General features: G+C 42.5%; 1 protein-coding gene across 3 annotated transcripts in view; it reads left to right on the forward strand.

Moving 5' to 3' along the window:
- Positions 1 to 18954, forward strand: part of prickle2b (prickle homolog 2b) — an 86781-nt gene that overhangs the window by 52298 nt on the left and 15529 nt on the right. Inside the window, exon 1 of one of the 3 annotated variants that reach the window (XM_084927782.1) lies at positions 15373 to 15904. The exons of the other annotated variants lie outside the window; for them this stretch is intronic. The gene's annotated coding sequence lies outside the window, so the exon portion shown is untranslated. Of the gene's footprint in view, positions 1 to 15372; positions 15905 to 18954 lie in introns of those variants that run through there. 3 annotated transcript variants of the gene reach the window in all.

The following is an 18954-nucleotide window of genomic DNA, read 5'->3' on the forward strand; positions in this document are numbered from 1 at the left end:
TGAGAGTGAATAAATAATGGAATTGTAAAGCGCTTTGGGTGCCTTGAAAAGCGCTATATAAATCCAATCCATTATTATTATTATTATTATTATTATTATTATATAGCCCAGCCCTACTCTCTATTCATTCATAAAAATCCCACTAATGGTCACGTAGGCTAGCTTCAGCAGTATCGCTTGTCTACACCGCTCCTAGCACCAACCATGCCAACAAAGCATGCCATGACATCAGTCGACTCTCGTGAGAGCAAAGTCGGCTCACGTTACATTCTTTAGTTGCGTACACCATTCATCCATTTCACCGTTCATTGAAAACATGGTTAAGGTAAATGAACGCTCTCTTTTCAGCAAGTTCATGCACAGCACTGTTTATAATGGCACTTCCACAGTATACGTGAATCACCTCCCTCTGGACTGGCAGCCTGGTCTATCACTAACCTATAACTCACACAGTTAGGTTGTGAGACAATTATTACGTCTCGAATGGCAGATTTCACTCTCTGGAAAACCCAGACCACCCCTGAATGTTCCCACAGTCTCCTACAAGGCTCTGACCGCAGATAAGACACCCCCAGCCCCCCAGTACTTTGAAAGACTGTTATCTTAATGCACCCACTACTGTGTAACGAAAGCAGCTGATTTTTAAAATAAAGTTCAAAGTGTTACTGCTCTTTCTGTTTCCTCTTCCTGTTTCTGTATGCAGTTTCACACACTGGCAAAGTTTTATAGCTGTTCCTCTATTACTTACACACAAACACCCACACGTGCAGGCGACAGTCATGGTCTTTAACCCCCATCCTCCTGCCAGAAGTCAAAAATGGCCCCCCCTTTGCTTCGAATCTGTGCTAGTCGCTGGAAAGCTTTTAGTTTCGTCTCCTCTAGTGACCAGCCCTCTGCCCATCTATCCAGCCAACCAGGAGTTGCTGCTGGAAGTTTTAATGGTCTGTCTGCCTCTCGTAAATCGGCACATGAAGTCAGGAGATTTGGGGGCTGGGTGGGTCCTTTTGATCTTGGACAATGACCTCTAACTTGGTGGTTTCTGACATCCCCCTTCCTCTATATGTCTACACACCAGTCTTCAACAACATCCTACTACAGCAGAAAGAGACATTTCCTGGATGATGTGCTTTGAGCTGGCCTTTTTTCCTTTTCTTTTTTTAAAGACTGTTGATTTGTTGGGGGATGCGAACATCATGGAAGAAAAAAAAGATGCTTCATGGCCCAAACTCTGTTTTAATGAGAACAGACCACAGCTCCCCTGCGCAGCGCTGCATGTGGCTGTCGACCCCCATCAACAACCATGTGAAGATAATTGGGAACAGATCCACGCTATTAATCTAAATAGTACAGTTAGATGGAATTTGGTCCACAAAGTTCCTCCACGTATTAATGAAGACATGCACGAGGACATCCTCCTATTAGAGGTGAATTTGTCATTCATCTGTCCTAAGTTATTGAGGGAACATCGCAGATGTCCACGCAACACGAGGAAAACATGACACACTGTAAGACGCCCCCAGAACACGCGTTTTCATGTTTGGCCTCAAGTCGTTATTTTGGAAGTTCACTTGTCATGTGTCTGATCAGAGCTGCTGGAGTTTGCTCCATTGATCCAGCTTCACTTCCTCCTTCTCGAAAGCATGGCGTGTCTGTGTGTAAGTGAGAGCGTGTGTGTGAGTGCGAGCGTGTGCTCTGGTTCTTGCATGATGGAAGACGCTGAGATGGAACCACGTTGATGTGAATCTCCACTTCCCAGTTGTATCTGATCATTTATTCGACTGCGCTCGCTATCTTTGTCTCCTCCCTTCGGAATTCTTACGAATCCACTCGCAATCACACAAGGCCATTACTCTCATTTGTACCTGCAGACACAAACATGCCCTTTGGCTGGCGTATAGCTTCCCCCTCTAAGACTCTTATTTAACCCAAATCTGTCACATTCCACACTAAACAAAGGTGCAGTTACCTGGAGCTCCTTTTGATCAGGCACCACTTCAGAATAAAAATAAATAAATACAGAACTGATACCCAACCATGACAAAAACTCTTTCACTGCTACCAGTTGAGGATTAGCGCTTTGGTTTTTGCAAACATTATTCATCCTTCCTGTTAACTTCTTTGTTGACTTCACCAAGGGACACGCAATAGCTCCTCCCATCCTCTGCTTATATCCTCTGATGCCACATTTAACATCTGCCTGTATGTGACACATTAGCCACCACCTGCTTCCCAGCTTAATTGTTCACAGTATCTGCAGTCCAATTCTGGTAGCTGGTAGCTATCTTGTCATTCTAAAAATACCCTCCCCTTCTTTTTAAAGCCGTAATCCTGGCCTTTAGTCTGCTGCTTTGTACAGTTTGTTTCCACAATGTCTTTTTCAGATCATCTCTGCTTAGGCGAGCCGTGGTGCGTTAGTACAGTTCAGCACAGAGATGGTATGTGCTGATTAGTGGCCAAATGAGCTGCAGCAAAGCACCATTATACTGTAAAGTGCTGACTGCTCAAACAAACGTTACACTCGCATTTGCACTTTAATCATATTCTTTCTTTGTGGTCCTGCGCTGTTTCGCAGCTGCAGTTCCCCTGACACCAGCATCCACAACTAAAGCTGTGCCCCAGCATCATAATGTAAGCTCATTCTGAGGGAATTATGCCCACATTTTCTCGTGACTGTATGACAAGCATGTGCAAGCATGCATCTGTATGTGGAAATCCAATTGAGTAAAAACCAAAACATACTGTGTCAGTTGTTTTTGTTGAGTATATCCAGTAATGTATGGATGGATGGATAGATGGCTGCTTTATTTATTACACAAAATTGGGAAAATGTTTGGAAATTTCTGGTGACAGTTCTAAACTGCAGTCGTCAGCTGATAAAGAATGTATATTGAATAGCTTATTGTCTACTTCTATAGAAGCAAGAAACTTGTATTGGATAAGTAGGTTTACTGGTCGTATTATGTGTGCACTGGAAAAGAGACATAAGTAAAATACTAAAAAAGGGCACCGAAAGATTGAAGGTTGGCAAAGTGAAGCTATTGCTCGCTGATGTCTTTCATTGCGAGAAATGTATGATGTCGGTTTGTGGTTGGGGTTGGGAAAAGCTCAAGGATGGGATCGGTAAAATCGTACCTAGATGAAACGCAAAAGTGTTTCTCTTATTTAGCGTTTGTTCTGCATCAGAGCCTGCCTGTTCCTTTTTACTCTCCTCTACTTCAGCCAAGCCCACATGAATGCCAGTCCTTCCAAAAAGAAGTGCGAGATAAGTGGGTACCTTTAATCTGACATGTGAAGGAGAACCTTATATTTATTCATGGTGGAGCACAACTGCTTCAAATTTACATTTAGTTCCAATTTCTGTGTGATCCGTGGAAGGGTAAGGAGCGCGCACGCACACACACACACACACACACACACACACACACACACACACACACACACACACACACACACACACACACACACACACACAAACGTTGTGATATGTACACACCCAATCCCTGGTTGTGTCCCTGACCTCTGAGGTTTGGCTGAATAGCAGACCATGGTGGAGCTCTGAGTGCCGGCAGACCAGATGTGGCTGTCTAACCTCACAGACCTAACAAGCGGCTGCTTGGCCAGTAGCCGTACAACCGCTCAGCTGCTTAGCATTCTGCCTAGAAAGCCACCGGTCACGGTAGCAAGCCACCAGTAGGGTGCTGGCTTTAAAGAGATGAGGTTTTCCCTAATGGCAGGGAGCTGTGCACACCATCTTAAAGCTTCACGTTAACTAGGTTTATTAAAGCCATATCCTTATGTCTTTGTTGGTTTGTGTGCTGCCTGTTAGGATTTAATGTGGATTTGGGTCAGTGGTAGAATCAGACAGTTTTGGATTCATGCTGTTGTTGCTCATTGCTAACAGCACCGAATTAAGTACTCATTAATGTGAAGAAATTGTGACTTTTTCCTGCAGAGATGCATAAAGAATCACCAGTGCCGATTCACTGCAAACTAGCATAACGAATTTGATCCCTCTGCAGAGTTTTTCATTGTTTTTCTTTTTTATCTAGCGTAAAACTGTAACGGTAAGCTCATGGCACTCTAGACCACCCGCGCCCCCACCCCCCAGCCCCCTGATTACTCATGCGCCACCACAAATGGAAAGTTTTAAATATAAAAGAATGCATAAATGCAACGTTTTTGTTTTTTCTGGGGGGGTTTGGGCTGCTGGTTGTGTCCTCCACTTCCAGTCTAACCATCACGTGATGGCAGGTTTCAGTTTTAACAGGCTAAAAGCACAGTCCAACCATCTCTGCAAAGAATTCAATTCATTGTCCTTCTCCTGTGTCGTAGGTTTCAGTCAGCTCACTGTCAAGTTGTCCAGAAATCCTCAAGTTGATGATCAGAGCTTTCAGGGTGACACAGGAACACTAAAGTTTGCCCAGCATGCCCCAACGTGAGGGTGATAAATTTCACCCTTCTGCTCTAAAATACTCATTTACAGCAGTGAAGAAAGCCCAGTGGTAAAACAGCTACGCTGACATTGTAGCATTGTTTCTCTTTAGCAGACCGATTTAAATTATTTCAGCTGAAAGTCTGTACTTTTCTCCGCACCCCTCAATCACTTTTTGTCAGCTCCCTTCAGGAAAAAACAAAAAACTTTTCTTACAATGCTGAAGTCGCAAAAGACAAAACCATGAACAACAGGAATAAAATCCCATCAACAGATTACAGGCTTGAGCGTGGCTTGATTTCCAGAAATATGTAATACATTGCACATGGGCACCAAATGTGTCCCAGATGTGATGGGGTTCATGTGTTGTTCACGCTGTTCTGTCTGCACCCCGAGATCTGTGCTGTGTCATCAGAAAACTCTGCTCTCGCTCATATCGGCTTCCCACCACGGGAGACATTTTCACGAGCTATTGTTTATGACTACACATGTGTCTATTCATTTTCCAATTAAGATCCGGGGAGGCTTGTGATTATTCTCAATAAATCCAGCTGACTTATCCCATGTATTGATCGAATATTGTTTGAGAAAGCGACTGTCTGGCTCCCCGCTGTGTCCGTTCAAACTCTCACCTTCTTGATTTTTTTATTCGTAATCAATAAAGTTCACAATAGTTAAACGGCACGCTGATCTCTCAGTAAGATCAGGGGATCAGATGGACAAGCAGCTAAATGCAAAACAGCTCATGAGCTTTTCTCAATGTTTCTGTGTCAAGAGGTTGACCCTCGAGGCTGGAAACCTACCTTCTGCCATCTCGAGCCCACACAAAGCCAAGTAAATTTATATTTACATCTCCAAGACTAGAAAGGCGTTATTAGTACCTGCAAACAGAGCTAAAATTGAATGTGTAGCTTTAGTAATGTGACTTTTTCTCATTAAATCAGGATAACTCAAATAACAACACTTTGATTTCATAAAAAAAGAATTAAAAAAAGAGAAACTCTTACATTTTTAAAAAAGCATCTGAATATGAAGAAGCGGCAGCTGCTAAACACTAAATCAGCTTAGAAAGACTTGACAGTAAATGAATATAAACACCGCAGACAGCTTATAGTAAGCTGTTTCAGTTACAGACGCTAATATTCAGTAAAGCAGACACGATATACACAACATTCATACCACACCAAATGTATTGGAGCTTCCTGATATGTTTCTTTTTCCACTCTGTGAAGATGATATATTTTATCCAGTGGGTATTAAGAGTAGATGCTGAGCAAATAAAAGGGTGGCAATGTGAAGATTTTGTCAGTGAAACCACATCTTGCAAAAGGTGAATGCCTCCCCTTGATTCTCCTCCCAAAGGTTTATAGCTTCACATCTCTCTACACATAACATTAATTTTAAATTAGTTATGTGAAATTAAGTATTTCAAAAATCCAAATGTAAAAATAAAAAAACGTTATGATCCTTTTGCGTTTGTGTGGCTGACTTGCTTGTCTGGCAAGTCTTATGCATTTTGTGCCTTACCTGCTTTTGATGGTTTAATATGGACACAGGTATTTGCTGAAGCAAGCAGAAACACCTGATATACGGACATGTTGTTTTTTGTTTTAAAACCATGTAAAAAAAAAAATGTAGCCAGCTTACGGTAAATGCAGACTGAAGCCAGCAGAATTTTGGTAGAGCAAAATATGCCTGCATGTTGTGGTGCTCAGATTTAATTGGGGTCTGCAAGGTAATCTTCTGTAAACACAGCAAACAGAATACATTAGTCTTGCCACAAAATGATGGTAATTTAAATGTAGGTGGGGACAGATAGACATGTGCAACTAAATGGGACTGCAGGAGGTTCTGCCCAATTATTGGTGTTGCTGCAATAGCTTGTATCATGACCAGTGGTCATGATACCTAAACAGTTCTCCCTGACACTCTGTTCTAATGCTTGCATACAGTCAGGGTTATAGGTTAATTCCAGAGTATTCGTAAATGTATTGGCATGAGGTTTGGCTGCAGATGGATGGGCTTGGTGTTACCATGTGCTCCTCCTCCCCGCTGTGTGCCTTCTCCTCCTCATTGTGTTTCCCTCTCAAGCTTTGTCTCACAAGCCTCCTGCCTTTCCCTTTTATGTTTCCCCCTCTCGCTCGGTCTATCACCCATTGATGTTGGTTTTATGATCTCTTTTTATGATCCCTCTCTCTCCCTCTGTGTCTCTCTCACTCTGAGAGCCTCTTGGTGTGTTGCTGGGATGGAAGAGCAGACTGAATGTGATTCATTCTGACGCCAGAATCAGTCTTGTGGCTGGCACAGTCTTGGCATGCAGATACACACACATCGTGACACATGCGCTTGCACACACACACACATATATATATACACAGCAGCCTTTCTTGTCCGGAGTTTATTCTACTGGCTGGTATGCTGCCCCAGATACCAGACAGAAGTCAGAACAGGCACCGAACACACTTGAGCTGCAGCGCTGTGATGTGATTAGACATGGCGGATATCGACTGTGCCTTTTTACAGATTAGTATGTCACTCTCTGTTACACTACCAGTGACTGAGGGCTTTGCTTGATTTTTGTGGAAAGCGGTAGCTTGTAAAGACTGATACAATTGTTTGCATGGTTGTGAGTATGGGAGTGTAAAGAAATGTCGCACATGTGTTTTTTGGCACACACACACACACAGTGTGTGACTGTGTCTTTGTGTGTTTCTCTCCAGTCAAAGGTATTTATGTGCAACCATTGCCAGCAACACATGTTGAGCCCATCAACAGACTCAAAAAAAAAACCCCAAAGGATAATATGCAGTGATAACCTGTTCATTGTGTCATGAAGAAGATTTGATATTTTTAACTTTGAGGAAGTGATTTAAGAGCCACTCTACTGGTCATTCCTAAGCCTGTATGAAAACTAGCAGATGTAATGCTGATGAGCACTGATTTGTCATTCCTTTAACTCAAACCAGCCTTTGGCTGTTTTTCTTCCTGTCCTCTCGTGCTGTCTTTCTGTTTAGAGGTTCTTCACACACGCACGCACACGCACGCACACACACGCACACACACGCACAGAGGGAGCTTTATTGTCATTTCGGTATGTTCATGGTTGCCGCTTAGAGCCAAACACACAAATAATACTGAAAGCAACAGAATGCCTCATTAAGGACAACAAATTACACATGGCCAGCTCTCTTTTCTCTTTGTTTGTGTTCTTATTTCACACATATATAACTGCCTATCTTTAGTGAGTCCTTGTCTTCATGTCTGAATACTTAAAGGCTTATATAGTCCTCTTCCTCCTCTCATTCAGTCAGCAGTTTTTAAACACTGACTTCATTGATTCTCAGCTCTTCTTATCCTTTGCTCCCGCCTGGGACAGTTCTAACTTATCACACACTAACATTACTGTTTCCTTGTGTGCGTGCGTGCGTGTGCGTGCTTGTGTGCGTGTCTGAAATCACCTTAGTCTGAATGGAAATCGCTATACATGCATACAATTGCTCATGTGTGAATGTCTGTGTTTGTGTGCGATTATGTGAACATGCCCGAACCAAGCTGTGATGTCAGATGCAGGTCAGCAGAAGGACATTATTATTAATATTATTGTGTCTGGAGCTCCACAGTGGGTGTAAGAGGTCTGTTTTCGGCTTCCCTGTGGCTGATCACTGCTGCCCCAGTCGGGCTACACAGAGGCCCGTCTGTGGCCTGCAGGACCAGGAGCCCGCGGGGTGAATAAAAACACTGTGAAACGCGTGTTAAGAAAGGTGTGAAAGAAATCCGAGGGCGAGACGCTGCGTTTTGTGTGAAACCGCTCCCTCCTCTTTGCCACTGCCGCGCACATGCTCCCTCTCTCACACACTTAAACACACACACAGACATACGCTTGCACTTTTCTTTTCACACACACCTCGCATGGAGGTTCACCGTTTAAATAAACAGCGGCTCAAGCAGCGGGGCCAGGTCTGGCGTAAACGGCAGCAGACCGGGATGATTTTTCTCTTGGGGTAATGCTCTCTTTCACATATTCTTAATGATGCTTTAAAAGGGTAACGAAGGGGAGCAGCTGTAAGAGGGGAGTGAACTAGGTGAAGAGAAAGCTACAAGTGGGCAGAGACTCCAACATGACTACCTTTTTATGAGTAAAAATAATTACTCAGACCCTGCATTCAGAAGACGCCTGCAGTACATTTTAAAATGTAGTAGAAGGTCTGCATTTACTCAGAGACGCGCTCAATTGGAAGGTTTGACCTCCGCTTGATAAAAGTTCTTTAATGGGATTTGTCTGTCTGTGTGCATGTGTGCTGTTTGCTGTGACTCATCCCTCCTGAGCCTTCTCCTGCAGCTTTGTCTGTCCTTGCGTGTATGTGTTTGTTGCCTACAATCTCAGCTCTCAGCAGCAATCGGTCAATAACACTTCAAACTCACCGTTTTCATCGACCCCCGTGATGAAACACACAGCAAGTCTGTCACGTCCTGGAAATGGCAATTTCTCCTCCAATCCATAACGTCCACAGGCCTTTGGGACCATGTGGGGATAGGGCTGCGGCGGCTGTATTGACTGAGTGGCGTGTTGTGTATGTGATTGAAATCTACTGTTCATCCATTCCCGTAAGGTAAACATGGTAACGGGATGAACTGAAGGAGATTAAATGGCTCAAATATGACTTTGGTCACTCACTACAGGCTTTCAGTGTCTGATCTTCTTTTTGATTCAGATGTTTATTATTTAATATACCAAACAAGCTTATACAGACATAATCTAATCTCCTAGTCTTGTCATTTTGTCATTTTGTCCAATAGATTTTGAATAAGTTTCTAAAAAAAAAACTTTTTTCAATAAGTTGCTTATAGTTGACAAGGTCCTATATCACTGTTCTCAGTCTGACGGCGAAGCTGGAAATAACAGACAAATTAGAAATGGATTTGAAAAATTTTCAGTGACTTTTGAACAACATGCTCTGCCTCTAGTTCCATATTTTCCCCGATACCTTTTAAAGCCCCATAAATATAGTTTTTCCAACCGTTTTACTGATTCATCTAACAGCCTCTAAATGTATTGTTTGGGTATGTCTGCGTTTCATAGGTCCGTGTGTGTGTATGTATGTGAAACAAAGTCGTCCTTCAAGCTTCAGTTGCCAATTAAATACTTTGCGTGGAAAGACTAAAGAGCCTTGAACAATGCCGAACAGTGCTACTCCTCCCACCACAATTATGTTGCATCTTAAAGTCAGAGACAGTATAAATGCAGCAAACCCAACCTCAAGGTGTATTCCCACATGACTATCATGACCCATGCTGAAGCATTTTTGTTACCGTTAATTATTTTTACCACAAACTGTACACAGAAACAGAGTCTGGTTTCCTGATGGGAACACGCAGACACAGTTCGTAATAGAGTTAAAAGAATACTCTTCTTTCCAGTCACATGAGTTGTGTGGAAAACAAGTTGCAAACTAAACTCGTGGCACAGTTTTGCATAAGCTCAGCGTCCGGTTTTGTGTACATTTTCCAAGTGTACTTCAGAATGGATTTAATGCCCTCGGGCTGAGCTCCGTTTGATAGACTTATCCTGTCTGTCACTACTCTACCCACAAGTCCTCCGAAGCTAAATATTTGAGCTTTTCATAACTGAGTGTTGGATTTATTTAACTAAAAGTCTGAGCTTAAACCATGACAGAAGGGTTCTGGAGAAAGTGCATAGAATATGTCTGAATCACAAAGGCATTTTACAGTCTCCTCATTCTCTACCTCCTTGTTCATGATTGTGACCTCATACTTAACACATTTCTATTAATTTTAGTTAGGTTTATTTATTTATTTATTTTAATCACATGTCTCTAGAGATTTGCAGCTTTGTTGTGTGGAGTCTGTGGGCTGATCGGTACTGACACCTATGCTTCTCATGAACATGATGACACGGTGGAGACTGAATGAGAGTGCTGAGTCAGAGAAACTGCTGCGGGGTTGTGGATGTGGGCCTACTGGAGGTGGGTGGTTCATTCATGGAGTCGCAGGTTCATCATCTGTGGAGTTGTGGCTTTATGTGCTGCTGAGAGAGGAATGAGAGCTTTATGCATTATTTTGCAACATTGTGGTATTCAATGCAGACAGGAAGACTGAGCAGACATGCCCTCTCACAAATCCTTCTATATTTCCCGTCATATCAGAATGTATTTATATTGCCTCTCCTTACCCATTTGTCATATCCCACTGCATCCACTACAGTATTTTTTTTTACTGCCTACTACTCTTTCCCCCACTGCGTTTTTTCATACCACAGCGTGACCTAATTATGTTTTGAATCAAACTCCACATGTGGATTATGAGTGAGAAATGCTCAATGACAAACTGTCATCGCTGGGCACAGCTAGCTGGAAACTGAGCCACATCGTCCTGGAGAGGGTTGGCTTGAGTGGAGATTGATGGCCTGATGGATAGATCAGGTGGATAGAGGTGGAGGGTTTAGTGGTTATTTTCTCTTTTTTCTTCTGTGCTGAAGTGCCTTTGAGTAAGTGGGGCAGGAATAGCAAAAATAGTTTCCAGTCCCCTTGAAAAGTAACTCTCTAAGGTCATCTCCTTGCCCTGGGCCTTTATGCGTGAAGCTGAGTGTCCATATTCAGTCTTTTCCCTCCCTCCTGTCTTTTTTCTTTCTTTCAGTCTCTCTCCGTTTTCCTTCTGCGGCTTAATGGCTTACACAGGCCTCTGTATCAGCAAGGCTTCTGCAGCAGGAGTAGAGTTTGTGTGCTAACGAACCCTTGAGCTAATTAGAATTTCAGCCAAGCTGGCTGCTCTCCTCATTTCCTAGCCATTTCCCTCCCTTCGGACAAATACAATTTCACCCCTCAACTCGTGCAGAATTAATCCAGTTAATGTTCAACACGGGATGAATAATGGCCACTTATCTGCTGGGAACAAGGGTACAGAGGAGCTGCTGGGCCCAGTGCTGTGTGTCACTAAATCTGCTTTCTAGGCAGAGTAGTTGGGCCAAAGTACTGATAGCCCCTGGAAAAAGGGAGGTCGATGTGCTCTAACTGAATATCAGCCCACTGAACCTTTTATACTCACTGGCCTCTCTTTCCTCTTCTTTTCTAACAGAGTCCAAGTGTTCCCATGAATCATTACACCCCTAATGTAGCGTGGGGGGATGTAAGCAAACAAAAATAAAGATTGAAAGCAGTCCTCAGCTTACCAGGATTATCTGGATTGCTTGACAACAATTTCCACATCGTCTCCAAAGTGCCATGCACTCGCCAGGGATGCTTCATTTGTTAATATGTAACCAAGTGCAAGAATTAAAAATTAACTCCACTCTGCTCCTGGTTTTCTTTTAGACTGGGTTACACTTGAAAGTCACCAGTTCAAGGAGAGTGTCACCACACCACATCTAAAGTGTTTATAGCTGATCCGAACAGTTACACAGGGAGGCGGAGTTAAAATCCTGCTGTTGCAAAGTGTGATATTTGACAGTCTGCAGTAAAAAGGAGACTTTACAATTGCGTAATATGAATCTTGATATAAATGTCCACTGAAGCGTCCACTCCTGTGGAGGAGAGGAGCTATTCTGTTTGATAAAGAAGTCTATGGCGACACAAGCTTTGGCTTCCTGGATCTGTGGCCTCAGTAAATGCTTTTCTAGTCCGTTCATTGTCTCAGTCACTCATTTCAGTTCCTATTAAATAGGACATAATGTTTAGGGTGGGCCTACCTTATGATTGGTAAGTCCAGACCATGTGACCACGTTGTGTCTCAGGGTTCGCAGCAGAGCGTGGCTAACCAGTGGGTGACAGCTCAGTGTCTTTGTCCATCTTTTATATACAGTGTATAGATAACAGCAGTGTTCCTTAAATTAACCAGTTTGTCGTGTGACTGCCAGCCTTTTCATCATCTCATTGAAACTGTTTTTTCAAACTACCTGACTGGAGATCTAGCAGCACCAAACTTTTGGTGTTATAAAGCTGCTTCTAATATTGAGCTAACTGTAGCAGACAAGAGTTTTATTGACCCCCCCTCTTGGGAAATTTATTTGTCAACAATAGAATAAATATAGCGACAGAACAAGTAAGAAAGATAATTTAAAATATTTTTTTTTTAAACTGTAGCAATAGAGATTATTATAAACAGATTATTTTCAGAAAGAAATGTAATATATATACTTTATAAACTTTAAAATAACTTTAGCTTTATTCAGGTTATGACCTGGTCTTAATGAGAGGGGAAACACATTTAGTAATTCAGACTGGGTTAATGCTGCGTGCTTGTGTTTATGCATTTGTTATAAAAATACAGACCGTAAAGAAGTAAAGTTAAAAAAAAAAAATTACAGAGTACATGTGATTGACAGTATAATAGTGCAGTTCACTTTTGTGTTACATGTGCACTTGACATATTTTGTAGTCTAGACAGTATGGAACTGCACAATGGCGTCCACGCAGGGAACCAAGGGCACCCCTGCGAATTAAGGCGGTTAACGAAATTACTTCACGTGGACCCTTGTGACCACTCACAGACCGTGAATGGGCTTTTACATTAGTTGGCGACTTACTTAAGAAACCTTCTGCAGCGGTGGGAAGTGAGGCTATATGGGAAGTTGGTTCTCTACCTCCCTCCCAGCATGTCAGAGCTATCAGCTGTTGGGTTGAGTCCCAGCTGCCTCGTGTGTTGACTCTACAGTGATAGCCATCAGCATTTGCCACATGAAAGGAGAGGAGACTAGTGTTCCTAAAAAAGCAGATGAGAAGTAAAGATGCAGAGGCCATGTTGGGATCTTGGCTATGTTTCAAATCTAGATAAAGACACTGATTTATCAGGAATGCCTTTTGACCATATCAGACATTATGTAAATCAGTTCCTTCCTTCTGGTAAGTCCTGACTAATGTTCTTGTAGGATAAGATCCTTTGAGCCAGTAAAACTTTCTTACAAATTTCAGATATGCACCCAGCCCAGGGGTTAATGTATTTACAGTTTTGCTCATCCTGTGCTTTGATAAAGACAAAAAAACACAATATGCATACTTAGGAAGGAAGGGAGTAAACCCGTTTGGCTCACTGTCTAAAATTACCAAGCAAAGGCTCTCTGTGCATGCCAACAGCCTATGCAGGCAATGCTATCTGTGGTATGTCCCTTGAGCTGGCCCCTACACTTTTATTCAGTCCTCTTGTGGCATTTGAAACAGCTCACTGCAGGTCTGGGAGCAGTTTATTAGGAAAAAGGGAATGACTGATCGAGGAAAGCGGCTGGGCCCGAGCCAGCTGACCCGTAACCTGATTGTTACGAGTACAGGACACAGTCGTTTAGGGCTTATAAAATCTTATGGAGTGCTTGTGAGTACAGCCTGAGCTGTTACTAGTATTCTTAGATTTCTAAAGGAGTTATACACACAATGTTGCAAGACTCATCCTCCACATCTGAAAGGATCAGCAACAATGTCTACGCAGACTTTTATAAACCTTTTTTTTTCACCTCATCTCTCATTTACCATGTTTGTGTGTGTAAGAGAGAGGGTGAGTGCCATCGTGGCAAATGTTCTTGTGCAGATGCCTACTGTAACAGAAAGTATAACACAAGATGTTTTGAGAACTTTTGCAAATGTTTGTCATAGCCTGTATATAAAAGATGAATGTAGGCATCATGACATCACCCACTCGTTTTGAACTCTGACAAGACTGGTTGAGTGCTAACTGTAGATAACTTGGTTAGCAAGCTGCATTTTTTTGTGTGGGTTCAAAACACAACACGATACCTGCTTGGATTACTCATGCCTAATTAGAGAGCTATTGGCTACAGCAGGAGACATATTAGCGGAGAACTTTAGCATGTGTGTGCGTACTGACTGGGGTCACTGTCTCAGTCCACAGCACTATGAACACACAGACACACACCGTCAAACAATTGTCCACTGTATTTTGGTGAGTTAGATCTTCTTCTTTTTTTAAGTAAAGGGAACAAAATGGTTCACGTGTGACATGAAACTGTTAAAGATCTCTAAATTCATTTTTCATACAGTGGATTTTCATTGCTCTCTAAGTCTTTTGTCCTTTTGTTTCAGCTAACGTCTGTTTCTCATGTTAAAGAGAGCTTATCTGCCTCTCTCTCTCTGGATGAGCGCTCATGTCCTTGCATGACCAAGTCAGCGTCCTGCTGCTGTTCTCTTTCCTGCCTCCCTTTCTGTCTCTCTTTTTGCCCCCAGCAACTGAGTCAGGCAAGTGGTTTGATTCACATGCAAATCCTGCCAGACCACCAGTCATTCATGCTGCTAATTACACTAGTGTAGGGATGCTGACTTACTGACATCACACTGGCATATTAGCATGCAGGACAGAGGAGAAAAGTGTGTGTGTGTGTGTGTGTGTGTGTGTGTGTGTGTGTGTGTGCACTTGTTTGACCAACCAGAGAGGGGCCACAATAACACAGGAAGTGAACAAATCTGCCTTCAAATAGAAAGTTGACATTGTGCTGTAATTTGAAACAAAATGTGAAAATAAAATGCTAAAAGTAACGGCGTTTACAGGAAGAACAAATATATTTGCTACTCAATATCTGAACAAAATAGTAATTTTGTATACTCATTACTCATTCATCACGGTATGAATTGACAAAGAGGGAAAAAAAACTAAAGTAGATGCCCCCATGCTATCAGTGGGTTTCATAATTACATGCAAACTTTTATTTTTATTTATGTTATTATAAATAAGAACTTAAGGTCCATTGGCCTTCTTTTCACAGAATCATTTGCACTGCAACGGACTTTAATTTGATGTCAAAAAGAGAAGAAACAGCGTTTCAGTAAATAAAACTGAATATGCGTAAATAAATGCTATAAACACAAACGAGGAAGAAAATAATAGATCGACCAGTGAACCAAACTTTTGACGCCATGCTTCTATTTTGAAAGGGTAAACCGGAATCGAGCTATTAATCTAAGCGCACTTGACAAACGGGGGGAGGATTAAAGCGCTGCTGCTGTGTGGCTCTGTCAGCAGAAAGCAGAGCTCTTGGAGCGCTCTGGGCTTTTACGCACCGAAAGTCCGCGCCGATCTTCTCTGAGACTCGGCAGCAGTGTTTAACGTTACTGCCAAAGGAGAGCTCTGTTATTCTCGTTGAGCGACAAAATCTTTTTTTTTCTTCCTCTGGTGGAATTTGCGCACTTACTGGACATACTGAAAAGAGGAGTCCGCTTTTACGCACTTCATACTGGCTCTTCGTTGGGGCTTTTCCTCGTTTGCAGAGCCCCCCCCCCCCTCCCCCCAGAGTGTATTTGCGAAGAGGAGAGGGTTGACAAAAGGCTTTTAAACGGCCGGGATAAATGTAGCAGAGGGGTGCGGATCACGCAGCGGGCGAGAGTGGCGTGTTTTCGTGGCGAAGCAGTTGGAGTTGTGTGACAAATTCTGCAATGAGGAACGCGTATTTTAAAACCCGCAACACCAAAGCCTCCGAGGTCACGGTAATGGCTTCTCTCGGTTGCAGTTTGTAAGAAGGTAAGGGGCACATTATTGATAGTGTTTGTGTTATTGTTTGGTAGCTCTTGTGTAAAAGCGCAAACGGAGACGGGGACTTTAAAGGCTCGATTGATTGGGGAATGCGCCACCAGTCTGTTCGTGAACTTTTAGTCCTGTCTGGCTTAATCCTGATTTGAATTTATGCGTAAAATAATCGCAGGACTGTTAACGCACACTGCCTTTTTTTCTTTGTTTGTATAAACAAGTTGAACCCTCTACAAGATTTTTATAGGGTGTTGCACTCTTCTGTTTCACAAGTGTGTGTTTTTTCGATTGTAAATAACACTTGAATGCAGATTGCTGAACTTTCTCTCTGTGGACGTGTTCTCCCTGGTTTATATCCCCCACCCCACCTCCTGTAGCGCACTGGTCCGACCAGTAATGTGTGCTGTGGACCGTGTAGCTGTGTGACATATGGATTGTATTTTGAACTGACACAACAGACAATAGTCTGCCCGAGTAAAGGTCTGCAAATTAGTATTTTCTTCTCGACAGTTTGCATTAGAGAAGGATCTGTGTTTTTCTTTGTCTGATTATTTATGTCGTTTTTTCTCCTGAAGTTTGCTGCTGACTGTACGTCTTTGTGGCTTTGCATTACACAACTCAATGCAGATTAATTGATCTGTTAAGATAGTTTACTTATTACTTACTTTTAGCAGTGAAAAGCGCCGCTGGATTAGCACATGAATGGGCGACAATGAATAATGTGGAATAATGTGTGGCAGCTGGCTGCAGGATCGCTGTGCACCTCTGGTCCGAGAGCAGACTGACAGGAACCTAAACGCCTGTCCAACATCATTTCTGACATACGCAACTGTCTTTTGGGGGTGTGGTGATTCGGATGCTCATTGGTTCCTGCCTTTTCCTCACTGGCGCTTTGAAAGAAAAGTCAACGTGATATAACAGCAATATTGTACTTTCTCTGAGAGTGTATCAAGGCCATTTAATGTGTGTTGGGAACTGAAAGAGAATGACTAACGACCTGTCACCAGAGTGCTTCCAAAACAACATCTGTATTGATGCAAGTTTGACCCTTCCATGACCTCCCATCCCATCGAAAGTATTGTCAATTTATGGAATAAGTCAACTCACAGTGACTGAGTAATGTGAGCCTATCTCATATATAGTAAAAAAGTGTCCCAGTGTGATCTTATGCAAAGACAGTCTCCTTTTATCCTTCCGTTTCATATTGGACCGATTCAGGTCCAATATGATGGCCTACATTTCCCATAATACAATACAATATCCAAGATCCCTCGAGTTATGTTTTCAAACTTTGGCCATTATAGACTTTGACAGCTGGTTTTGCAGGTGCTCTTGCTGCTTGTGACGATTAAAAGTGACCTTGCTGTGTTAACTTGTCAATCATCTACTAAAAAATCAGCTCACACTGTCAAAATTCAGTGCCAACAAAATAGTTTTTTTGGGGTTTTTTTTGTTGAACATGCTGTAAAATAATGTTGCCCATTAGTGTAGACCAGGGCCTAGTTCAAAAGAGCAGGCTAATCTATAAGTGGCCATGACAGGTGGGTGCGGGCCTAATCTTGGCCATCAGCAGCACGTTGCAGCAGGTTCTTGCTAATTGGCCACACATGGAAAATGCCTTTATCAAGCCTGGGTTATGCCAGAGACACCTCAGTCGTGTTTGCCTGTGATTAACTCTTAATAGCTCTGAAGTCGAAAATGTAGACCATAGGTAGGACTTTGTTTGCTTGTATAGCTATAATTTGTGAAAGCAGGGCTGTTTCTCAAAGCGCCTTTAAAATTTATCTTCAAATATTACTGCCGGAAAGCTTGTATTTGCTAAACAAGAGGCCGTTAAAGACAAAAAACTCTATCTTCTTCCGCTTCTTGTTCCAAAGAAAACAAAAGCAGAAGAAGAGGGGGGGCAAAAAAAACCACTTGGAGTGTCCTTGCGCCCAGCTGTCCTGTCCTCTCCGCTCTCCCTTCTTGTCATGCAACCTCTGCTTTTTGTGTAGAGCTTGCATTTAAAGATGAGATTTTAATCTGACCTTCTGATACCATGGAAAAGCTGCAGTGGTTTCGGGAGAAAATGACGACTTCTGCTCAAAAGACGCACTTCTGTGAATTGCTCTTTATCAGATGGGGGTTTTTTAGTACCTACCTTACCTTCCTAAAACTTAATCATCTTTAAATCAGCACTAGAGCCTAACCCCACATTTCAGGCTTCTACAATCAATAAAATAAATAAATTCATTGAGCCCACTTTTGTTTTGTCTTCAGATATTCAACTTAATCTTACAGCCTGTTTCATTAAACTGTGAGATTGTGCTTGCTAAAGAGCTTGCTGCACTGATTGACAACAGTTAAAACAACTGTACGCAATTGTAGAGCAGCCCAGTAGACCCTAGTTACGTATTAAAATTACCCGTTACCTGGGATACGGTGCTCATCTTGCAGCGGTGAATGATGATTATAATTAACTTGAAATATGAACCATTGTCCACTGACATCATTGCGAACCACAAACATACCCCAACCACCCCATGGGCTTGATAAAACCCTCACTCTGACTGACCAATGATATATCAGCTCTCCCAGGGGACAAAAAAAAGAAGCCCAGTCACATTTGAAAAAAATAACAAGCTCTTTACTTCCTTCCCTATATCTCAGTCATTTATGAGGCGTCAGTGATGCACTTGACTTGTTTTACCAGAGTTTCTAAATCTGATCTAATTGAAATCATGTAGCTTACACGGGGAAGCTCGGGGATTAAGTTTCAGTTGAGGGGAAATCCCAGGCATGTCCATGAAGAATGTAAATCATGGGGAAAGCAGGGGAAATGGACCCTCGAGGTCTACAGACTCTCTGCTTTTTCTGATTTGAGAAAATCAGGACATGTTTGGGGTGAATCACTGGAGGAAGGTCTCTGACCCACATCTGTACACATGTGGGTCACCTCCTTCTGAGTGGACACATGAAAGGTGTGGTGTGAAGAGGCTTTCTTTCAGGTTTCATCCTTCTTAGCCCAAGGACAAAATACCTGCCTTTAAGTGTTCATATGTGCT

Source organism: Perissodus microlepis, chromosome 5, assembly GCF_051167445.1.
Source record: "Perissodus microlepis isolate ML-2025 ecotype Zambia chromosome 5, ASM5116744v1, whole genome shotgun sequence".
Classification (NCBI taxonomy): domain Eukaryota; kingdom Metazoa; phylum Chordata; class Actinopteri; order Cichliformes; family Cichlidae; genus Perissodus; species Perissodus microlepis.